Genomic DNA, 26,011 nt, shown 5'->3' with positions numbered 1-26,011 from the left:
CAGGTGTACCTTTTTCTAATTTTCACAAAATCACCCTAGAGGCTATTGTAGATCATCTCTGAATTCTATGTGAGCCTGGAAATTGAAGCATAAGATGAACTGGGAGGTCAATGGTGAGCTGGGCCTTCACAGCACATGCAGATGGCAACTCTCCTTTGTTAGATGGGACATTTGATTTTCTTGTAGCTCAAATCTTTCTATATTAAAAACCCCTCTGCTGAAATTGTTGGGAGATTTTCAGTTCTAAAGTCTGAGTGAAGAATATGGTTGGGAAGTAAAACCAGGAGTCAGATTATCTTCTTGGCAAGCAAACAAAGATGACGTATTGCAGTTACATTAGGACATTTGCAATCTATTGATTGAAGTTAATAAACCTGTGGGGTGTGTTTTGTTTGCCGATCATGAGAGAGGCTCCCATTTGACCATGTATTTTTCTTTAAAAAACAAAACAAAAAATTCTGTAGCACTAATTCCTCTCAATGATTCTCTTGCAAAAAACAAATTCCAACTGAGATACAGCAGCAAACATCTCAAATGTATAATTCAAAGATTTTAAAAGCAATTCAGCAGTGACCTCTGATTTGATCTAGGTATTATATATTCACTTTGGGTGTCAGGTCTCAACTCATTGCAATTAATTTGATGTATTGATTTAATATCTTGGGCAGAGCTGTATTTACCTGGCAAAAGCAGGTGGAAGATGATTCTGGGACAAAAGGAATGTTTGGGAATGAAGATGAGATCCTTTGATGAAACAAAAGCCTAAAGTAAGTAGCATTCACAGAATCAGACCCCAAGCACCCATTATCTCAAGGCACAATCTCCCAAATTAGAGCTAATAATGATTCAGCATTGCATTGTTGGGTACTTTCATTCTGTAAAAGAATACCCTCGGGTAGCAAGGAAGCCAAGCAACAGATCCAATCTTGTAGGTTGGCCCATTAAGAGAGGGTTATTTAAACTAGAGCCAAATTACAAAGAACCATTTCACAATAATATCTAAGCTACCAGAAGTTCTGGAGAAAAGATATCATCTTTCTTTTCTAAAATATAAATTTACTATTACTTTTAAAATGATCTGTTCTGATTGTATACATAATGAAGTACTAAGTAAAATGCAACATGTAAAAAAGATAATTTATATAAAGACAACCAGATCATGTTCTTTCACCTTTCTTATTCATTCAAAAGAAGTTGTAGATTGTCTACAACATCCCAAGCATTATGTATAATGAGAAATATACTGAATAAAACAATCCTTGCCCTCAAATTATGTATCATCAAATGGGGAACATGTATAAATAGAAAGGAAAATGCAATACAATTTGATCAGTGTCATCTTGAAAGTGCATGTGCATATTTTATATTGAAATATAATCAATTTAAAAGATTGAATCCATCATTTTCAGTTAATATGTTTTCCCCATGATAGTAAATATATATTTGGAACATCATGTTACTGATTGCAAGCTAGTTCATGCTTTGGATATACTTTCGTTCGTTACACATCTTCTTACACTTGTGTGTTCAGATTATTTAAAAATTTTCACTCCTTAACTAACATAGTAATGGACATCTTTCACATTTGTCCTAAGGCAAATTCCTGGAAGTTAAAAGTTTTGGCTCAAAGGTTAAGAACATTTCTAAAACTCCTGGCACATATTGTAAAATTGCTTTCCAAAGAACAAAAGCACTGTGCCAAATTGCATGCCCACAGGAGGTGAGCCTTTTAAAAGATACATACACAATACATAATATTCATATGGACCCTGATTTCATCAAAGTTTGAAATTTTTGTAAGTGCAAACAATCTCTTTATTCTTGGGCATAAGTGAATAGATGTTTATATTACATAAAGACTCAGAGATGATCATTGATTTTATCTGATTATATCTATTTCAAAATTAAAACATTTTTTGAAGCAAAAAAAGGTGAAATTTTTGGTGTCATGTAACCAATTGACATATTACGCATTTTGCTGTCACCTTTTATCCCAACCATCTAAAACCATGTAGCTGACCTGTCTTCTGTCATCATCAAGTCTGGTATCTGTGCTACCTGGTTCTGAGTAACGTGAAATAGTCCACTGCTTATTTAGACTTCATTAATCTTCTATTTTTACCCTTTGCAACTATAAAATTGTGATACCCAGCAATCACAAGTAAAAATTAGTCATACACACAGAAATCAAGAAGGTACTCTCTCCAATTTCTATAAAAAACTGGGAATAAAACTCACTGAAACTGTCAAATTATTAAAACATTCTTTTGCATGAACATTTTCAACTATTTTTTATGTGTGTGAGATATGAATAGACGGCAATATTATTTACTTCCTCAACTACTTTCCTACTTCTGAACAACTAATAACAGACAGAAGTAAAAGAATCAAACAACGAGCAACGTTTAGAAAGAGATTTGATTGTCTCACTGGAAAAGGTAATTCTAGACTAGTTTAAAACTTGAAATGATAAATGCCTTGGAATTTGTTTTATAAGAAGACACCAAATTTGGAGTTGAAAGGTCTGGTTTGGCTTTGTCACTACCTAGTTGCATGACACACAGCAGTTACTTTATCTCTAAGCCTTGGGGCCCTGAACCATAAAACAGTGTAGGAATAAAATCAGTTATTGCCCATAAAAGTGAATGACACACAGTAGGTATTTTGTATATCAGTCTTTTTCATCAGTAGGCTAATTCCTTTATCCTTTCTCATAGGCCTTATGAGACAAACCAGTAAGTGTGAGGCTTTAGTCATAACTTTCCAGTTAATGTTCTACTTTTTTATCTATTTTGGAAACTAACGTGATGAATACACATAATACAAATTAGCTAAATATACCGGTAATGTAGAACATGAATAAACCTCCATTTTATTTGTCAGTGGGGATGCATTATTTCTAATGAGTCACAGAGCTAGCAATGGTGTGAGGAAAACATTTATCCTATTTTTCTACAACACAACATAGAATCTATTTTATGGTTTCATTGGGCTGCTCTAAAAATTTCACATCTGTGCCATTTTCATACAAAGGTTCCCAGATGATTATTATTTTTATTTTAAAACTCTCACATGGTGTAAAATAATCTAGAAATTCTAATCGTACTCCATATGCACCTAACATGATCAAATAGAAAAAGTATAGCCTGAAGGTTAAGAATGTAGGTTTTAGAGTAGGGATCAGCACACTTTTTCTGTAAAAGGCCTGACTCTAAGTATTTTAGGCTTTGAGGGTCATCTAGTCTCACACACACTCGACTCTGTCATAGCACGAAAGAAGTCATAGAAAATATATAAACAAGTATTGTCATGAAATATTCTTTTCATTCTTTTGAATCATTTAAAAATGTAACCACTATTCTTAACTCACCTGTTGTTCAGAAACAGAAGATGAGACAGACAGGGCCTGCGGAGGGCAATTTCCAGACCCCTGCACCAGAGTCACACTGTTTGAATTCAAATTCTGGCTTTTCCCTTTGTGGCTGTGTCATCCTGAGCAAATTAGTCTCCTCCCTCCACTCAGGGGTCTAAGCTGGAAGGACAACCTCTACCACATTCATGTGACTTTCAGGGGGCCTGAATGAGGAGTACATGAAAGTGCATAGCATTATGCTTGGGGGGCTGCCCCACATGGCAGCTCACCTCCCATTCAAGCATCTTTATTTTCATAGGCATCATGTACCCTGGAAACACAAGATCCTTGGATGCAGACACACTCACACCCAAATTCTGACTGCTAATTTTTAACTGTGTTTCAGCTCACTGAGGGATCACAAGATGGCTGCAAGTTACCTGCACTTCAGAATCCTTGTGAGCACCTGGTTCTCAGACTACATACTGAATGTTTCCCTGAGTCTCTGGCATAAACAAGATGTTTAAAAAGTTTTGGTTATTGTTATTTTATGCTAAACTCCTTTGCCTAATCTCCATAGGGTGCAGGTAGGTGATATGCTTTCTATGTCTGTGCCACTTCTAACCTGTGTGTGCCTCTGTGTGCATCTCCTGTCAAGTTCTGTACTGAGAATAAAGCACTCATATTCAAACACAACCCACAGTGATTGTTGGAAATTCTTGAGTTCTCATGTATGTGTGGTTCCCAATCTAGACAATGAATCACGTCCAGGAGCCAAAGTTCTCAATAAGGGAGAAGTATCATGCATTACCATCTTACTCTCCATCCTCTCCACTTCTCTGTGATATCAGCAGAGAATAAAAGACAGGCTCATTTGGGGATACAGATCACTAATACTACAGAGAACAGAATCTTTGCCTGAGTTGGGAAGAAATGAGTAAAAGGAAGAAGAATCAAGGACAAGAGAGGCTAAGGAAGAAACACAGAGGGAGGGTGATGTTTTGTCTGGTTTTCGAGATTAGTAGAAAAACCAGATTGAGGCACCCAAAGAGTGATGTTGGCTCTGGAGGGGGACAATGATATTTCCTATATTATGCCTAAATGCAAGCAACAAATTCCAGGCAGGGATTTGAAGGAGTCACTGGATCTGTCCAGGCAAAAGGAGCCCAGTGAAGAATCCAGGGGAAGACTAGGAAGCACAGCTCCTAAAATAGACCCTAAGTCTTGTGGTCTAGTGGAAGTTCAGGGATGAGAAAACAGGACATTGTGGATACTCAGACTGTACATAAGCTACAGATCTCATGCATGCTGGTGGTGCTTCCTGTAATTGAAAATCTCTGGGGAACATTTTAAGATGAGTACTGCGTTTGCAAAGCAATGCAAAGCTGCAGGGGGCGTTATTCAGACCCCTGGTCTAGGAGTCTCACGTGAATGGCACCTGTTAGAGCTTTGTTGAGCACAGCCTGGAAAGTCTGCGCATTAGCAAGTTAACAGCTGCATTTCCTGCAGAGTGAACTGTCGTGTGTATGTGTGTGTGTGTGCGCGCTCGCGCACAAGATGTTGAAGCAGAAACCTTAACGCTAAATAAAGCATGATGCCTCCCAAATGTAATCCAGTTTCTCGGTGCCAAGGCCTTATCAAGATAAGGATTATAGAAACTATATCTTCTTTTGAGGGTCTTGGTCTCCACAAAATACCAAGCGCGCCCTTGTAACAGTTGAGGCAAAAACTCTCTGGGTATTCCAACTCGTACTGATCAACACACACACACACATACACACACACACAAATATATATAATTATACCAAATATACGCAGACATTTTATAAAATAAATACAGTAGGTGCTGCCTTTCCCAAAGCCATCCTGCCAACACTGCGGGTAGCTGATGCACTGCTCAGTACAATCCATATTTCCAGGATGAAGGCTGTAAGCATTTTTCAAGCTATGCCTTTACAAGATAAGTATTTAAAATTTACACTATTGGAACATCCAAGACTGAAGGAAGCTTTGTATCATCAAGAAGAATTTCCAATCAAAAGGGTTATTTCAAAGTATATATTGCCATTCCTGACAATATGATTTACTCAAAGTATCACTTTTCTTAGGCACTGAATTCAGAATAAACAACCATGAATATACAAACAATAAGCCTCGCTTTAAATCACTGGCAGGTACATACACCCAACCTACCACAACAGCACAAATATTTTATGGGAGAAAATAACATAAGTATCTTAAATGTATACATATAATTTTGTGCTAACTTTAGTTCCATGTCATGGACATAAATATTGCCCAAATCTGTCACATATGAATGCGGGAGCCCAAGAAACAAAAGGACTTCCAGAATAGATGAGAATGCCTATTCTAGAGGATAAGAATTACAAGGAACTTGCAAATCCACATCAATAAAACACATCACCTTCCAAAAGTCATGCAGTAAGCCAACGATTTTTGGAAGAAGAATTTTATATATGAAGGGCAAGTTATTACATATAGTGAATATATAAACCACATTTAGAATCAGGAAGAAAGCTATTATTCTAAGAAGCCCTTAGGAGAAAAACGGATGCCAAAACCAATGACAAGTAGGCCAATCTACTATGTATTCAAGAAGCAGTACCTATGAAGACTTTGACTTTGAATAGCCTACTGTAGCGTGATGGGATAAAAAGGATTTCTAGGCTAGGAGCCAGCAGACAAGTTTTTGGCCCCATGATGCTACTGATATTCTATGTGACCCCTCGTAGGTCACTTAACCTCTCTGTGCCTCCGTTTCCTTATCTGTACAGAAATGGTTTGGATTTTTATGGACCCTTCCTGCTCTAACATTCTGTAACTCTGTTTATCTCCTCAAATTGTCTTTCATATTAGCATTTGATTTCAGGGACTGAGAATAAAGTCCAACTCCTCTGGTTAGCATTAAATTCTTCATATTCTGACTACAGAAAGTCTTCATCTTTCTCTCGGTCTGTTCCTAAAACCACAACAATACCCCATTCAGATCCTCTTTTCCTCTCACTCTTCTGTTTTCCTTCCCTCGTCTTCAGCTGAATTGACTTTTACTCCATTCTATCATTTTCCAAAGCCACCTCTGGGTTACAGTTCTATATATCCGTCATCACTATAAGCTATAAGCCCCTCGAGGTTGGAGGCTGGGCCTTACGCAGGGTTTGTGCAGTAGCCAGTAACACTTTGCCCAGAATATATCCTTGAGAATGACTGGTGACTCTAATCTTGGTAAAACAACAAAAGGTCTGTTTTTACTTTAATCAATAATATATTTAAGGAAACTTTAAGGAAACTGTTTCTCTCACCCTTGTTGGAATGAATGCCTTTGAAAAGGAGTGAGAATTAAATGACATTTCAGATCATTATAAATCGTTTCTTTATTTTTAAACATAGACTAGCCAGGATTCACAATTTTCAAAGTAAGCATGTTTCAGGTAAACAAAGTAAGTGTTACCAGACTAATTATTCCAGACTGCACAGGAACTTTTAATGAATTACGTTATCAGGTGATTAAAACACCTAATGGCTGGAATAAGGTTGAATATTTTCTAAGGTGGAACATATAACATACTCACCATTGAAATACGTCAGAATTTGCCTTTATTCAATGTTGAAGAAAAACTGGTCTCCTGTTTGCGTTAGACTACTCTATTTCCCATGTTAAAAAAGCTTTACGTTGAAATTACCAAGAGAATAACCACTTCATACCAATTAGTCTTAACAGAAATTCTGGCTCTTCTTTTAAGACATGTACACATTCTCCAACAGAGAAGCACAGATCAATAGAAGATGTGTCACTGTAGGTCTTTTTTTTTTTTTTTTTTAACATGTTAGACAATAATTAATTGAGAGCCTCCTCTCCCCACCTTCAAGTCTCTAGGTCACTTTTTCCGCTCGTGGATCTTGTGTACTCGGCCCAGGATGATGGCTGGGGGCAGGGCGGCAGCATACTCCCCGATGAGACCCATAAGGTGGCTGTAAGCGTCCTCCTCATACTGTGTGAACACAGCCGGTGGATTCATCTCCTCGTCCAGCGCCTTCACTCGGGCCACCTTCTCAGCCTCCTCTGCCACAGTTCTCCTGCAGGATCTAGGGCTGTTCTGGACACTGAACCACCAGCCAGCTGCCCTTGTTGTCCCAGATGTCAGTGCCAATCTTGCCCATCACACGGGGGTCCCCAAAGAGATGCAGGGAATCATCCTGGATCTGAAAGACCTCTCCCATCTCCAGTGGGGTCTCCTTGGCACTGGCATGCTCCTTCTCCCCATCCATGTCCGCCACATACACGGCAGCAGCTACAGGAAGAGAGAAGGAGTAGAAAACTGTCTGGTACTTGACAATAGGTGTGTACCTCTTTTCAGTGAATCTCCAAGAGCCACATTGCCCTGCAGGGCTGTGATGAGGTCCAGGGTCTGTCCAATCTCAGTCTGATAAGAACTCTGCAGGAAGAGCTCGATCAGGTTCAGGTAATAGGAGTGTTCCCAGCAGTGGAGCTTCAGCCCCGGTAGATACATTCAGGCGGTAGATGCATTCTTTCAGGAGGAAAGCATCATTGATGGCATCCAAACCTATGCCTGGCTTCTGATACCAGCAGATCTGTCCCCCGTCGGGTGATGGTTGACATCATGAGGTCGTCTGACACCAGGAAGAAGGCCTGGAGCAGTTACACACACCAACCCTCAGTCATGGCCCTCCAGAGACTATCAGCATCCTGCTTCTTGGACTCCACCAGCTCCCCAAACGATATCAGCACCATCAAACCCCAAAGGTACTTGCTTCTGATGGCACAGAACTTCAGGAACTCCTTGAGACGGGCAATAGCATCTCCCATCTCTGGGTGCCCAAAGTCCTCCTTGGGCAGCACCAGGACAATCTGGGAGAAGTGTTGGATGAAATCCTGCCTTTCTTGGGCATAAACGTCCAATTTCTGGTCTCCATTTATTCTGAGGGAGGAGTAAAATGTCCTATTCCTGGATGCCGGTTGCTGGTCATCACTGTAGGTCTTAATCTGCCTTTATTACATCTTCTGTGCGCCACCAAATATGATTTATATGATTTTAGGGAATTTCCTTTACATCTTCCCCATCCCTGACTTTGCATACCTTTTTAGCTCAGAAAGATATTAAAGATTAAATATTTGATATGAAACTAGAAAGTGAAATAGCAGTACAACCTTTAAAAAGGCAGACATTATTTTTTTTAATTTCCCAAACAAATAAAAGAAATTGGCAAGTAAATGGTGAGCCCTTGAGGAACTGGGTTAGAAGTGTGAGGTTTCACAGTCCCCAATGGTCAAGTGAAAGTAGGAGGCACAGATGATCAGTTATAACGTGGTTCACCAGAGCAATGTGAGTTAGTCCTGAATGGCTGACACAAACACTTGCTCTTAGCAGTCAGCTTCAAGACCTCAAATGAAAAGTAATACAACGGCATCTAACCCCAAAGAAGTAAGTTTAACTTACAAAAACTTAATATACAAACTCAACATGAACAAAGAGAAAATAAGTAAGCAAACAATTTAAAAGAGAGGAAAAAGGTAACTTGACCATTCAATTGGGATGGCGTCAAGATAAGCTTTTGTAAGGACTGGGGGAGGGATAGATTGGGAGATTGGGATTGACATATACACAGTATTATATATAAAATAGGTAACCAACAAGGACCTACTGTATAGCACAGGGAACTCTGCTCAATATTCTGTAATAACCTAAACGGGAAAAGAACTTGAGAAAAGAATAGATACATATATACGTAAAAAAAAAGATAATCTTTTTTAAAAAAATATATTGTGGCCCCAAACATAAGATAAAACTATTTCATCAGAGGGTCAATTCAGGAGTCAGTTACCTGTTCAATTCTGGGGAAAATATGGCTGTGTTAGTTAAAGACAGGGTGCAGTAGACTTACTTCATAGGGGACAGTGCTGGGTAGTTTGGACCACATGCATATTTAATCTTAGCACAGAATTGCTGAATGATGTGTGACTGTTTTTAATGCCCTATGTTTGGAAAATCCCCTTTGGTAATTCTCACCCAAGTGTCAAGCAATTATTCAGTGGAATCTTAAGGGCTCCAGTGGTGACTTCATCTGCCCCAGCATCTGTGAAACAGAGTACTCATAACTCTTCTTCTCCCTTATGGATCTGACCCACTTAAGATATAGACAGAGATAAAGACCGTGGAATATTTGTGCCAGAACTGGAAACAGAATTGGAGATGTGGCCTCAAACCTTTATATTATAAAACGAGGAAAATGAGACCCAAAGAAGTTCGGGGATATGGTCCAGGTCGACACTTGCATGGGGAGTCACTTGGGAAATCTCCGGACAGGAAATGCAGGTCTTTTTTCATTAGAAAAGCATAATGTGGAGCCTTTCATTTTCCAAATGGGCTTCATCCTAACCTAGAGGGGTGGGATAGGGAGGGTGGGAGGGAGGGAGGCTCAAGGGAGAGGGGATATGGGGATATATGTATAAATTCAGCTGATTCACTTTGTTATACAGCGGAAACTGGCACAACAGTGTAAAGCAATTACACTCCAATAAAGATTCGGAAAAAAAAAGGGAGCTGGAACAAACTGGATGCGAGTGATCTTGCTGTGGATTTATCTGTGGTCAAAGCAGAAGCTTCAAAGGTTTCAAAGGCTCTACGACTACCTTATCCCTGAGCTGGAAAGTTCTTCTGATCCACTTACTGTTATCAAAGCTTAATATATCTATTTTTCTTGGAATGCAGTTTATTTACAGGGAGAGTTGGTATTATTTGTCACACCACAGGCACTTTTACAAGGCATTACTGATGTTCTCTGAAACCTTTACTGCAGTTATGTTGATGATTGGAAATGCCAAACAAAATTACCTTCTGTACACAGATGCACATGCACTAATTCTAATTAGTCAATTCTAGTTCAAGTGGAAGTGAGGAAACATTTAACCACCATCTTTTCTCCCAGGAAACTAGAAGATATTTTGGCTATATAAAACATTTATATTTATTTAAGTATTATTATAGAATAAAGGCATTCAGCAAAAATGGCATTTAGCAATTCTCTCATATCTGAAAATAATGAGAAAAAAAAAGTTTTCTCATGGAGAAATGTAGTTTTCTATGTAGATGAACACAGCCCCATTTGGAAGGCAGATACATAGAAGCATTGAGGCTACGAAAATCTACTCAAGTTGCCTGACTACACTTGTCCTATAAAAATGTTATTTTTTCTTATATTTAGAGATTCGATAAGTACTAATTATTTAATATCTACATATTTTTTAGAAGTTGCAGTCCAAGTAGACATTACTAATATTAATTGAAAATGACATTAAACTTTGAGACTTTTATGCATTAGACCTCAGAGGACTTGTCAAGAAGTAACAAAGAGAATTGAGACAACAGAGGCAGAGATGATCCAGGTTTTGGAAGTCCTAAAGCTTTTTAAAAATAAGGGGAATCTTGTAAGAAAAAATACAAATATTTTAGAAGTAAAGATGAAGATTTATTTAGGATGAGAATAATCACAACAAATGACGGACTGTAAAAAGCTGACAAACACTGGATTTTATGACAAAAAGCCATAAAATCCAGAGTAATAACAATGGCTCTATTCATCGACTGTCTGACATCCTTTGTGATACTTTTCACAGACACGTGGCTGGCTCTGTCTGTTTCAATCCTCCTTTCTCCTTCCCGGGGTTCACATAATTCCCGTCCAGGGCATCCTAGGAGCAGCTTATCCTGAGACAAGATCTCAGGCCCTGCACTTCTGTGTCTGGACACCTGGTAAGTCACAGAGTGGGTGGCCTGAGTATTTCTGCAAGCCCTTCATTCCCACACCAGGATGGCTAGCAATAACTATACTCAGAAATTACTGCAAATGACATTAGCATATCCTGTTCAACCTAAATGAAATAAATGTATTTTCAATGCAACTCCCATTTCAGCTGGATCCCAACATCGCCTGCAGCCACATGAAGGCAAGTGTGGCAGAGGGGGAATTAAAATGGAAGGAGAGAGTACAATGAAACTACCAATGGTTAACGTATATGACTTGAAAATTTTGCAAACAAATGATGAATGGAACACGGTAGGGTCCCCACTGTGGCAAGTGAAAGGCCCTGAAGCTTAAGATTCCTTGGTTCCTGATAAATCCTCATCTGCAGAAAGAATGCATCCCATCAAAAGGCACTACTTCTGGAGTCAAACACACCCAGTACTGTATTTCCTTTCAGATGGATTCATGGGGGCAGCACCAACAAGACAGAAGGAAAGAGCAGACACTGTGCAGGAAACATATGACAGGGGTTTATCACCTGTGGACTGAGGGATCTGCTGTGTGGCCTCTGTCAATGCCAACTTCCTGATACCCCTGCTGTTTTATGGTCAGTCGTGGATAATGTTGCCAGCCAGGAATGAGTGTGCCTGAAAAAGATCAATGGCCTCTGTGTAGCCAGGCCTCCCCTTTGAAGTCTCATCCCTTTTGGGTGCCTTGTTGAGACAGTTTACCTCCTGGGCCTCGTGATGTCAGAAACACCCTTCCATGCTCTGCTACAAACCACCAATCTTCCTCCTGGCTGAAGCACTGCTTAATGTGGTATTTCAGGCTTTATTTTTGAAAACCATTCATGAATTCCAGGAAGAAGCTAAACCAAGATGGCCCAGGCAGAGCCGCTGCCCACTCAGCTGTCTAAGCCAGGAAGCTGGGTAGTGATGCAGCTCTGAGGCTGGACTTCAGCTGGGGCTTAAGAAACAGCTCTCGGGCATCCTGTATATGCCAACGTCTATGCAGGCACCCCAATGAAAACCAACAATATGTAAGACACCGCTGCCCTCATTATCTCCACTTTCTATTAGGACAGAGGCTCATAAAATTCACAGTATTTGTGAGGGCAAAGGATGAGAACAAATAGAAAATTTTAATATAAAATGATGGATTTTAAGACCAAGAAACACACGGGGAGTTGCCTAGCTCAGTGGTCCAGGGGGGAATCGTTTCTGACATTGGCTACCGGGGGCCCATGAGAGAGAGGCCTTGATGTGATTATTAAGGAACTGGATGTGACATCTGTGGGCCACTGAAACCTCATCCACTCTAGTGAAGCCAGAGAAATGTCTCCCAGAGCACTTTGTGGTCATTTTCGGAGCTTTTTGCCTTTTGATGCTAAGAGAAAAATCACAGCAAGTCGTGATGCCTGAGTTCTCAGCCTGACCATCAGTTTCTTCCAGGAGCCTCGGTGATCACTCCACCAATAGCTAAGTGACAGTGGAAAGTCAAATGAGGCTTCTCAGTGTCTCAGCAGAAGGGTTTTGGTTTCTTCTTGTATGTGGAAAACACTCTGTGCTCTCAGAGGGGAGGGACGACAAGGTCCCCACCCCCCGCCCCGCCCCCCCCCCAGATTTGCAATCATCATGAACGTGACATTTGGCTAAAGGTCCCAGGTGAAGGGCATTACAGGAAAGCTATGTCATGTGCTCAAGAAAATAGTTTAAGGTATGTTTTGCCCTCCTCCCACCTGCTTTACCTGTGAAAGGCATGCACCTCCGTGACTAAACCAACTGATAAGGGAAAATGAGAAAGCTACACACATTTTCCCAGCTCTTATTATGCTCCAAGTACTGTTGTTCTAGGTGTTTGGAATAAATTGGAGAAGGAAGCAAAGAGCCCCTCATTGGGCTGATATTCAAGGGTCAGCGTAGGGGGAGGACAAACAAAAAACTAGTAAATAAGCAAATTACCATGTATGTTAGAAGGTTCTGAGTACTACGGGAAAAAGAAAAACAATAGACCAGGGAGATGGCAGGGATGTGGGGAAGAGGGGAGATGTGATTTTAAATGGTATGATCGGGGAGGGAGGCATTACTGAGAAAAGTATATTTGAAGCCAGACTTGAGAAGGGGGCAGCTTGTGAGCCCTGTGGACAGTTGGGGTGCAAGGGTGTTCCAGGCAGTGGGAACAGACAGTGCAAAGGCCTTAAGGCAGGAACACACCCAAGTACTCACGAGACAGCACAAGGGGCAGCCGATGCCTCACAGGGAGCAAGAGAGAGTACAGTAGTGCTACGGCTTGAATTGTGTCTCACCAACATTCACATGCTGAAGTCCTAACTGCCAGTACCTCACAATGTGGCCTTTTTGGGAGACAGAGCCACTGCAGATGTAATTAATTCAGATGAGGTCATACTGGCGTAGGGTGGGCCCCTCACCTGCTAGGACTGGTGTCCTTATACAAAAAGGAGAAATTTGGACACAGATAGATATGCACACAGTGAGGCTGCCATGTGAAGACTGCAGTGATGCTGGCACACGCCAAGGTCCCCCCAGAGGCTAGGAGACAGGCCTGGAGCAGATTCTTCCCTGGTGCCTTCAAAGGGAGCACAGTCCTGCTGATACCATGATCTCAGACTTCTAGCCTCCAAAACTGTGATACAATAAATGCCTGTGGTTAAAGCCACTCAGTTTGTGGTACTGCATTATGCAAGCTCTAGCAAAGTAATAGGCAATTAGGCCAGGAGAGAGAGAGTAAAGGGGCAGATGATAAAAGGTCTTAATGCAAGCACTTTGGAGGTGAAGTCATTATAGCATCTTGAGCAGCAGAATGAAATGATCTGCCCAAAGGCTGAGTTCCAGAGCACTACAATTTCATGAAGTCTCAGAAAAGAGGAGCTGAGAAGGAGCCACCAGTGATGCAGGAGGAAAACCAGGAGAATGTGCAGCAGGGAAAGCCCATGGTACTTTTCTATCTAAAAACACGGTCAGGTGGTATTGCACAAGCAGCTCACTGTGGGTGGATCAGGGACAGTCACTGAAGAGGGAGAACAAACAAGTCCATCAACTTCCCCCAAAGCATACATGAGCCAGTGAAGCATAAAAAAATCTTTTACATCCATGGGCTTCCTTATGGTTAACAGAATTTGAAAAATTTTTTTAAATTCAACATTTATTTATCAGAAGAAAAAAAAGAAGATAAATGGTAAAATCCTGGTTTCAGTATATAGGTCTTCTATTTGTGCTGAGTAAAACTATTCTAAATCACTAAGCTGGGCTCTTGAAGGTGATTCAGAAATGCCGAAGGTCTCAGAATCTCGTTCAGAGATTCACTGAGAAAACAGCTAATTCATTCAATTGCAGTGGCTCCTAATACACACGGCACAGATTCCCAAGAAGGGGTCCTTAATCCCATGTTGGGCAACTCTGCTTCCCTAACTCCCCATCTGTAGGGCCTCATGCAAAGGGAGATTCCTGGTGAAAGTCTCAGTCCTAAGCTGATGAAATAAGGTTTCTGAATGTAAACCCAGAAATCCCATCCTGACAGACACACAGAGTAACTTAAATAATCTCAGCTCCTGTCATTCAAAAGCCCCCACACCACCAACAGGCCAGATTGGCCCAGTCTGCTCCCTACAAGCACTGATGCTGAAACCTGTCTGCCTGGATTAGAGTCCTGGCTGGGCAGCTCACTAGCTAAGGATCTTGCACTTGCTTGAACTTGAGTGCCCTTGGGCTTCGATGTACGTATCTGTAAAACAGGGATGACAACAGAATCGACTTCAGAGTATTGTAATAAGGCTTCTCCGAGCTGATACTTGTAGTGAACCTAGAACACGCCTGGCACTACGTAAAAGTTATTTAGGAATTTGTTAAATCCATAAATAAACAAGTACGTATTTTTCCCTGAAAAAGATTTTGGTAAACAAATTTTAGAAAAGGGGGCTAGAAAAGACTTCAAAGAAGTAAACAGAAACTTTTCAAGGTCTTAAAATATCTGCTTCCAGAAAACAATGTGTGTGTTAATCACAGCTACTGGCTACGCGTGTGCACTCACCTGCTCACAAAATCCTCACCTACTTTAAAAGTCTGCACTTGACAGATTTTTATAAACTGTGGAAATGGGGAAATTTCTTAAGCCATATTCGCTAAATAAACTAAAACAGAACACTTTTCAACAAAAGCAGATAGTTTCTCCCAACATGAATTAGCAGTGATGCTTAGTGTACACAAGCCAAACTGTTAGCCTTTCCAGGCGATGCTGCCCGGACCACAGGAATCCCTCATTCAGTCCTCACGGCAACCTCAGGAGGTGCAGCCTGTTGCCACTTTCTACTTAAACCTGAAGAAATGACCTTAGAGATGTTAAACACCTTCTCTCCCCTCACACAGCTATGCGTGGTGGAAAAGCAGAGCTGGAGCTCTTGACCACACTGCCTTGATGGCCCCAAAGCCTTGCCTTCAGCCTCTGCTCAGCCTGCCCTGCGTCTCTGGCTCCTCCTCCCCTTCCCGGGCTCCCCACACCTGGCCCGCTGCCCGCTGCTGCCGTTCCCCGGGGCCAAGTGGAAAAATCAATCCTGCTGATAACGGTTTCCTTGAGAACAGCACTCTGACTGCTGGGGAAACTGCAGAGAACACAAACGGGGTTCCTGATGTATCTAGGGCTTTGTACTTCCTGGAAGGAGAAGCATGGCTATTTCACGGGGGAAAAAGAGGGTCTACAAAAGGGCACATACATGAAGGTGGTAGGCAAACTAACACACTTTAGCGGTCTGTGGAATTATGATGAATGTTAAAAATTTGGAAGCTGTCAGTGACAGTGACTTATTTTCCTGAAGTTAAACCCCACCGTGGTGAGAGGGGTTGGGATCACAGACCTGAAAATTCATCGAGAACTGCTGGTAAAATGCTGACCGTCGTTGGTATTTCTGTTACGAATATCTGCCCTTTCACCTCAATGCAGCACCACTTGAATTTCATCCAAAGTTACCTGCGTAAAATAAACAAGCTTCCTCCCTGATACAGATAGAGGCCAGCCTGCCTCTGCTGGCACTATAATCTCTTTCTATTTTTTTCTCCCTCATTTCCCGCCTACAATGGAGAAAATCGGCTCCAAGAGCCAGGAAGCTAAAGGAAAGGGCAAAATTTGATGGGAAAGTGATAATTCAAGTTGTCCTGTGAATGACAGGTAGACCCAGTAGGTTCACTCAACACGGACAAATTTTCTTAGCAAAACTGCTCATTCGCATCACCAGAGGAACGGGGTTTCTGAACCCATAAACGGTTCATTGCAAGCATGCCCATTATTCTAAATTCCTATTAATTTCTCAGTTCCCAGCTGAACCCCGCTGCCTTCAAAGGCGCATTGCTATTTGCAGTTGCCGACACTCGGTAGGGACGGCTCGTAATTTCATCTAATGGTGGGACGACGACGAATGTGGCTGAATTAACGACAGCTGTACTTCATCCAGCCACAGAGGAAAGGTGGCAAAGCTGGCGTGGTACCACCTCCTGAATGGGGATACACGGCCTCCCTAATGGAAGGAGAGCTACTAGTAAGAACACCAGTCCCTTATTTATTAGTTTGTTTTTTGAGGCAGGGAGAGAAGAAGTCGTGAAACTGTCAAGTAATTGCTACCACATGGGAAAACAGGAGTCACTTAGGGTCAAGCAGGGAACATTGACTAGGCTGAGAAACCCTCAATGGGATCGGTATACAGTGGTCAAACGACTAACCACAAAACCAAAATACATGTTGGGATCGCAGAAAAGAGACAATTAATCCCAAGATCTGCTGAATCTTTCACTCTGCATTAGTGCACCTGAAAATGGAATGAGCTGAAACAAGCTGCTTTCACACAGTGTTGGCCCTATTATCTTTCGAGATTGACACAGACAGCCTTACCTGTAAATCTAGGTCCTCCTAGTTCTCCTGGGTCCCTGAAGCCTACCAATTGCCTCCTACCACCTTTCCATTTCATGCCAGGGTGCAGTGCCGGGAGTTATAAATAAACCTTCTGTTATGGCCCCCAGTAATAACCATGATTTACCTAAAAGGCATGCAAGTGTCAAGTTGTCAACTTCGTTTCTGAACCTCAGTGAACGCCAGCGCACAATTCCCAGGATGCGGAGAACTAGCCTACGCCAAATAAACATACCTGGAGAAGAGCATCAAGATTTAGCTAAACACGCAGGCTCACTTCAGGGAACTGCGATGGTAGAGCTCCCACCAGGATGCTGGTCCACGCTCTTTGGGGAAGAGAAAGAAGGAAGAGACACGGCTCAAGGCAGTAACGGCAAAGGGTGTGTGAGCCTCCACGTTACAGATAATGGGCCTCCAGTAACATGGGCACAGGCCTTGGATATTATTGAACCAGTAATCACAAACTTCACCCTGGACCAATGACAGACCATCAACAAGACCAAAATGCTCAGCACAGGAGACACATTATGTTACAGAGAACATGCTGGAGCGAGAGATTCCCTCAACCATAAGAAAGTGGTAGTGAAGAAGACAGGAATCATGGACCTAGAGATGATCATAGTAAGTGAAGTCAGACAGAGAAAGACAAATTCCATATGATAACACATGATACAAATGAACTTATTTACAGAATAGAAACAGATTCACAGACATAGAAAACAAGCTCATGGTCACCAAAGGGGGGAGGGGGGAAGGGCGGAGGGATAAATTGGGAGTTTGGGATTAACAGATACACACTACTATATATAAAGTAGACAAACAACAAGGACCTACTGTATAGCACAGGGAACTAGACCTAATATCTTGTAATAACCTATAGTGGAAAAGAATCTGAGATAATTAAATCATTTTGCTGTACACCTTAAACACAACATTGTGAATCAACTATACTTCAATTAAAAAAAAAAAAACCCACAGCACTGGGAGTCAGATAGACCTAGTACAATCACCAGCATCACTATCTTCTTTCAGTGACCTGGGTACATGTTTGAGGTCAGGCTGCATCAATGCAGAGCCTGAGACAAGGATTAGGACATACCCAATTTTTTGAGGGCTGACTCTCAGCAAAAACCTATAAGAGAATGAGAGGAAGCAGAGGATTGAAAATGGGATAGAGAGTGACGAAAGGACCAGGTTTCTAGTGAAGCTTCACCTCAACCTGATCCACATGGGGGCTCTGGAGGGTGAACTGTATCACAGAGCTGTCTCTGCCTGGGGTCACAGGAGCTGGCTGTGGTGGGTTAGTCACTGGCTCTGGCCTACAGGTGGAGAGGAGGATTAGGGAGGGTGCTAACCTCCTGGACAAGGCAGCTCCCATTGCTGAGGGCAATTATTTGAGGATGGGGCACTGTGAGTTCAGCAGCCAATGCTTGGAGCAGCCATGAGATGGGCCTGCAGCAGGCGGGATCCAACCCGGATATGGAAATCATACAGGAAATGAAAAAGGAAAAGCTCAATATAAATAATTACTAACTGTGATGGAGTAACTGTGTAGTACCCTGGGGTTGAGGCAGAGAATCCAAGGAAGACAAACTTGAAGACAGGGGGGTTCAGTTCACCAGAGAGCAGAGAAGGATGCTGGTGTGGCCACAATGGACAGGGGCTGGGCTGCCAGGCAGGCAATCGGCCTCCACTCTCAGGAGTGCAGGGTGCAAGCAGGGCCAGATCAGCCACTGATGCTGTGGGTGCAGGTGGGGGACCTCTGGGGGCTGGTGGGAGGATGGGAAGGATGGCACGAGCCAAGTGGCAGGGGAGGGTTGGTGGGGGCTCTGGTTTCTGAGTCAAGACAGCTGTGGGGAGGTTACAGCGAGACTAAGGCTGCAGGTTTGCACAGCAACCGTGTTTGGGGCTCAATGCCTAGCGGGCCATCCTGGCGCTCAAACCTCCCTCCTCCAGGACCACCTGGCACCGACAGAAGAGCATCTTCCTCCTGCAGAGCAGAGTCCCCCCGGTGCCCTCTACTGGAAGTCCATTATCACAGAGCATATGTGAAAGTGCATTCGGAGCTGCCAGGCAGCAAATTGATGACTGACCTAAGTAAAGTAAAGGGGATCTGGACGGGGCACCAACCAAAACCCACTCTGAAAACAAAACAGTTTTCTCCTCTAGAAAATAGGAATAACATCCAGTATATAGTTGTTGTGCAGATAAAAGTAGTTTTTTTTTTTTCAGTGAGTGACATAGGGTAAGTACTCAACAAAGAGTATCAATTGCTGTTGGTGTGGTCATTACCCTGTGATGACAAACTATGGAAAGAAATGGTGGGTTCGTCCTCTCCACTTCTTTTAAAAATGCCACGCACCCAGGCTACCTCCAGCACTGCGAAGAAGAGGGCTAACTAGAGACCAGTCTGCCCAAAGCTGTAGAAACCAGCAATTCTTCTTGGATTTCCTAACAAGTCATTTGGTCCCAGTAGGATCCCTCGGGAAGTAAAGTAAAGCTGTGCTCACCTTTCAGCTGATGATCAGAACAGACTGGTAAAACTAAGTCTTGTTCCTTGAAGGTGGCATACTAACCAGGACCTTCTTGCACTTAAACAAATCTCAGGCAGTTTCTAGAGGGCTTCTCTGCTGTCTAGAGGTTTATCCTTACCTATACATCCTTCAACACTTTTTAAAAAAAATATTTATTTATTTATTGGCTGCGTTGGGTCTTCCGTGCTGCCCACGGGCTTTCTCTAGTTGCAGTGAGTGGGGCTACTCTTCATTATGGTGTGCAGGCTCCTCATTGTGGCGGCTTCTTTTGTTGTGGAGCATGGGCTCTAGGTGCGTGGGCTTCAATAGTTGCAGCACACAGGCTCAATAGTTGTGCCTCATGGGCTCTAGAGCGCAGGCTCATTAGTTGTGGCACACGGGCTTAGTGCTTCACGGCATGTGAAATCTTCCTGGAGGAAGGACAGAACCCGTGTCCCCTGCATTGGCAGGCAGATTCTTAACCACTGTGCCACCTAGGAAGTCCCATTCTTCAATACTTTTAATCAGTAGTTTCTAGTAAGGTGCCATTATCAAATTTGCAGATACACAGACAGAAGGGAGAAGCAATACAGAAAAAAGAACATTAAGAGGACATGCACTGACCAATAGGAGCAAAATAATTATTTATTCATCTTTTTTAGTCCTATTAATTATATTGCCATCATGACAACGCTTATTGAGCTTTTCCTCTGTGCCAGGACTGTACTAAGCATGGGACCAGAGTCATCTAATCATCATAACAATGCTAAGAAGTTGGTATTACTGTTACTCTCATTTATGGGAGGAGAAATATCAAGGAAGGAAAATGACTCGATTGACATCACACAGCTGTGTGAGTAAATGCCAACCCAGATCTATCTGCTTCCGATACCATGCTCTTCATTACAGCAGTGTATTTGAATCCGGGACACGTGGCTTTGAAGTGTGGCTCTGCTCTGCCATTCCCTGGCTGTATGAGCAAGTCGCTTAACTCTCCAGGCTTCACTTCCTCCTGTGCAAAATGAGGACAATAGTAGCATTGCCCCTAGGGTCATTGCAAGGATTAAGAGAAATAATATTGAAAAGTACCTGGCAGGGTGATGACCGCATAAGTGTTCAATAAATAGTAACTGTAGCTAATATCAGTAATCATTATAAATTAACTTAGGATGGCAAAAATGCAGATTCGAAAAGATTTTGCCAACTTTGCCTCATGGCCCCAAACTAAAATTACGATATTTATAGGAATAAAGGCAAATGCCTGCACAGGGGTTCCAGAAACAACACAGTACAAGACCTGCCTAAATGGCAAGGTTAAAGGAGAAATTCATTTAACAAATATTGAATATTTATTGATTGCCCCTACGTTTTGCAGACACCATGCTAGAGGCTGAGGAAACTGTAGGAAACCACACAAAATAAAGTTAAATCCCAGCTCTCACTGAGCTCACACCTTTGTGGGATATTCGAAGGATGAAAAAACAAACAGGTAAGTGCATCATTTGTCAGACAGTGATAAATGCTAGGAAGACAAATTAATCAGAGTATTGGGATAATACATGGGAGAGGGAGTGATCAGTAAAAGCTTCTCCAATAAGAGGAACAGAGATGAGAGTGAGTGTGGGCAGGTCAGAAGGAAGAGTGGTTTTTTTTTTTTTTCCAGTGTAGAAGTTTGGCTTATTTTATAATTATTTAAAGAATTACTTTTTAATATTGAATAATCAGGAAAGTTCATACAATCATCTAGAAATGCTTATCTTTTCTCTAAAATAATTCAGTTGACTTTTTTTCAAATTATCCCCCACACTTAACGTCACCTACCTCCTCATAATTTTAATTCCCATTTGTATCCTCAAAATAAGCAGTGACAAGACAGTTACTAAATGCTACCTTTTCATAGCATTGGTAAAGATGTGGTCTTGCCTTGAGTCAGTTTTCAGATTTACTATGGAATTCAGATATCAATTCATTATCAGACTCCTATAAGCATAGATAATTCAGAATGGAGTGTATTAAGAGAAACACTTTCAAAATGTTACAAAAAAACACACAAAACTTTAGAAATAGGTCACAGATCATCATTATAACCTTAAAATCAGAACCTTGATCCTCAATTAAATGCTACCTCGGCCACCTACAAAGAATAACTAGGTAACCAATCTAATATTGACAGTGAAACTTTTCAATAACTGGTGTACTTTCTTGAGGGAAGATGGTTGTAATTAGAGGGAACTGCAAGTCACAGGGCTGGAGGTGAGAGTTCCTGGGGCAGGTTGGAGGGACAGCAGGGAGGCAAGGTACCTAGAGAAGACCGAGTGGGAGGGAGAGGAATAGGCGATAAAGTCCAAAAGAAAGACGGGGCTTTCAGATCACGGTGAGGAGCTTGCAGACCATGGCGAGGATTTTGATTTATGTTCCAGCCACTGTGGGAAGAAGAGACTGCTGAGGAACAAGGAGGGGAGAGGATGGTCGTCTGTGCGGGAAGTATGATAGCCTGAACTACCATCGGAACAGTGGAGATGATAAGAATTTGTTGGATGCTGGAAGTAATTTTCTTTTTTAATTTTTTTAAAGAAAAGTTTGATATATTTAATATTTAACAGTGGTAAGAAACAAACTTCTGTTCATCAAAAGACATCATTTTTTTAAACTGAAGTATAGTTGATTTACAATGCTGTGTTAGTTTCCGGTGTACAGCAAAGTGGTTCAGAGAGAGAGAGAGAGATATGTATTCTTTTTCAGAGTCTTTCCTTTTTTTAAATTTTATTTTGTATTGGAGCATAGTTGGTAAAAATGCTGTGTTACATTTAAAATAGAGCCAATAGGGTAGCTGATGGTTTAGATAGACAATGAAAGAGAATAGGAAACACCAGGATGACTTCAGGTTACTGGGCAAAGTAACCGAAAAAACAGAGGAGTCTCACTTCATGACATGAAGATTAGGGGGTGGGGGAAGCTTTTTGGTGGGAAGGTACAATCAAGATTTGGGTTTTGGGTATTAAATCTGGAATGCCTACTAGACATCCAAAAGAAGACATCCAGTAAGTAGTTGTACATGGGTCTAGAGTTTAGAGGAGAGGGTTGGTCTAGAGATACAAAGGTGAAAGTCCTCAGTTTATAAATTTAAACCCCTGGAATTGATAGGATCACAGAAATATATGTGGATGGAAATGAGGACAGGTTTAAAGGGGAGCCCTAGAAAACTCTGCTGTTTAGAGCAACGGACAGGATTGCAAGGTCCTACTGAGTATAACAGAGGAAAAGAGGCTATTTAATTTTAAATGGAATGGATTGCTTCTGAAGAAAATGAGGTTCTGTTCCATGCTCACAAGGAGCCCCAGTTGACAGCAGTCAGAGGTACTGCAGGGATTCCTCTATTGGGTGGGAAGAAGGGGTGCATGACCTCCAAGCTCAAAGCCATCAACATGGAAGATAATTGACTAGGAATTGAGAGAGATCTTTAGTTAAAGGCCTACCCTTAGCATGCTCTGTGGCCTTAAGCAACTCATCAAATTCCCTTAAGTCTTCAGCTTCCTCATTGACAAAATAAAGGAGCTGGATAAGATATTCTTTAAAATCCTCTCCTGACATCTAAAAGTCTATAATTACCGGGTATCCTTTTTTGTGCTGTTTAACTCAGATGTTACACAACCCATCTATTTTAAAAAACTAAAATGATTTAACAATACAAAGAGTTGCTGCTTTGCTCAAATTTAGTTAGATTCTTGTAATCTGACAAAGTAAAGCCTTTCCAGGTAGGTCTTGAGTTATCTTTGTGAGAGCTCCTGTTCACACTTCCAATCAGAGGTGATACAGCTTGGTACTTCTATGATAAGTCACAGCAGAGCAAGAAAATTTAGCTCAATTCAAACAGTATGAGCCTTGAGCATGAAAATAGTACAGTTCTGGATGCCTTGGGACATAGGAACAAGCCTTCTGGGCCCCCTACAATCTAGTTCATAGATGGCCAGAGAAACACTTCTAGTGAAGGGGAGAAGAAAATTACTACCTAGAAATATATAGTGATGGATGCAGGAAATCCAAAGAGGAGATTGACTGTGTGTTGGAAAGGTGGACTTAGACAGAAAAAGCCAGTGTTCACATTGGGGCTGGATAGGGTGATGAACAGGATTTCTAGGCTCAAGGAAGAAAAGAAGCTTTGGAATCAAATAGGTCTGGGTTCCAAACCCGACTCTATTCATCGTTAGCTGTGTGCCTTTAGTAAGATTCTTCACTCCTAAACTCAGGCTAATACCTTCCTGTTAGGGTGGTTGTGATGAAAAACGTGATAATTATATGGAAGAGAATACTATACCTGGCATCTGAGAAGGAATCAATAAACCCTAGTTATTAACATCTGGGTAAAGAAAGTGGTCTTGGAATCCCAAGGAAGATACAACATGAATAAAGTTCATGAGTCCCATTTCCCCTGACCTTGACCTGCCTATAACCTCTCTTCCTCATCTTATTCTGGCTCCTTTCCATCAGGACTGTCCTTGTTATCTATCACATGGAGCTATTTACCAAGCCAAGCATAACTTACATCGAAACTCATGTTCTCCCAAATTCATTCCCATATCACCCAAACAAATTCTGCCCTATCTGCATAACACTTGCACTATTATTTGCCTCTACGTTCCCTTACCTTATTTAAAGTTCTCCCTTAAATACATTTATTTGATTAAAATATTTCACACCACAACCTTAAACGGAAATCCAACATGACTTTCCATAAGATGAAGAGAACTGAAAAACAGATGCCGTCTGAAACCCATGTAATTGAATTACAGGCACTGAGTCTGCCATCGTCTTTGAGCCTGGGGCCCTACTGGCTATGTGTTAAAGAACAGGGGGGAGAAGAGGGTAAACCAGCAAGCACAGACAGGGGTTAAAGATGTGTTTGCATCAAACTGAAGCCTTCTCTTTTCCTAAACAAAAGTACTAAAAGACAACTGGGAAGAGAAAACTTTCTCACTGTGTGGTTCAGTATGACTTAATGTCCCATGTATTACGGTGCATCTCGGCAGGGGTACAGAGCCTTCGAGAAACGCTGCCTCGGTTCACACCAGCCTGCTTTCTCTGCTCGTCACAATCCTTCGTGACTTTAGTGCTCCCTCGAGCGCCACCTCCTCCACAGAGCCTCCATGGAGGGTCAGAGGTAAGCTCCCAGCCTTTACATCAAAGTACCTGGTGTTTAGAAAACCCATTTGGAAATACATCACGCACCTCCTCATGACCTCTGTTCTATGACTATTATACTGGCAATTCGCTCTTGCTTTTTTAATCACTGTATATGTTTTTTTTACCCCCTCCCCAATATAAGTCATTGTGAATGGGGAATCTGTCTTTGCCACCCAAGGTATCTTACTCCTACATATCTTGAAAGTGGTAGGTGTGGGGTAAAGTATGTAGAAAAGTGTGGTCAATGGAAGCATCAAGTACTATGGCCAGTATTGGAGAACAGAGATAATCTACATGAAGACTGAGAATACCGACATTAACTAGGTGTTTTTGAAATAAAAATATTTGAATATTGGGTAGTAGGGAAATGTTTTCCTGAGGTGATTCTGGTTGCATATGGGGTCCAGCAGGTATAAGGCTCTGTCCAGGTGCTGCTGTCCAAGGAATCTACTGTCAGTCTTGCCAGTCCTTTATTCGCATCTCTCATTTGACTCCGTAGGAAACGTGAATCATTCTTCTTTGCACATGTGTTTTCTTATCATTTTTTTTACCAATAGGTACATGAAACTCAACCTGCTGCAATATTAAAGCAGCCATTTCTCAACATGTCAGAACCCACCACAGTGGAATTTCAGGAGTAGAAAGGCAAGCTTTTTTTTTTTTCATCTTTTATTGGAGTAAAATTGCTTTATAATGTTGTGTTAGTTTCTGCTGTACAACAAAGTGAATCAACTATATGTATACATATATCCCCATATCCCCTCATTCTTGAGCCTCCCTCCCTTCCTCCCTATCCCACCCCTCTAGGTTGTCACCAATCATCGAGTTGATCTCCCTGTGTTATGCAGCAGCTTCCCACTAACCATCTATTTTACATTTGGTAGTGTATATATGTCAATGCTACTCTCTCACTATGTCCCAGCCTCCTCACCCCCCTACCCACCTGGGTCCTCAAGTCCTTGAGGAAAGCACCATATTACACAAAAGAGGGTAAAGTATGCAAATGAATCCTCTCACCTCTTGGACTTCACATGAGATTGGAAGGATGAATAGAAGGTTTTATTCAACCGGCGGTAGGCTTCTTGCATGACTTTCTACTAAGCCCTCTGCAACAATCAAGACATGAATCATCACAGGACTAGGCTTACAGTCTGCAAGAATATAATTTCATTTCATACATTTGGGTAATGTCACTTTAGAGAAAATAAGATCATAGCAAAAGAAAGCAAGTAGCAGGAGAAAGGAATTGTAACTGAGAGCCTAGTGTTGA

General features: G+C 41.7%; 1 protein-coding gene and 1 pseudogene across 1 annotated transcript in view; both read right to left on the bottom strand.

The window, feature by feature from the left end:
- The window catches only part of KCNH8 (potassium voltage-gated channel subfamily H member 8), a 409,682-nt gene that overhangs the window by 308,729 nt on the left and 74,942 nt on the right, over window positions 1-26,011 (bottom strand). The window lies entirely within an intron of this gene.
- On the bottom strand, window positions 7,249-25,829 carry LOC130855502 (farnesyl pyrophosphate synthase-like; annotated as a pseudogene).

Source organism: Hippopotamus amphibius, chromosome 6, assembly GCF_030028045.1.
Source record: "Hippopotamus amphibius kiboko isolate mHipAmp2 chromosome 6, mHipAmp2.hap2, whole genome shotgun sequence".
NCBI lineage: Eukaryota > Metazoa > Chordata > Mammalia > Artiodactyla > Hippopotamidae > Hippopotamus > Hippopotamus amphibius.
The sequence above is the reverse complement of the archived record's forward strand: the minus strand, read 5'-3'. Positions and strand labels throughout refer to the sequence as shown.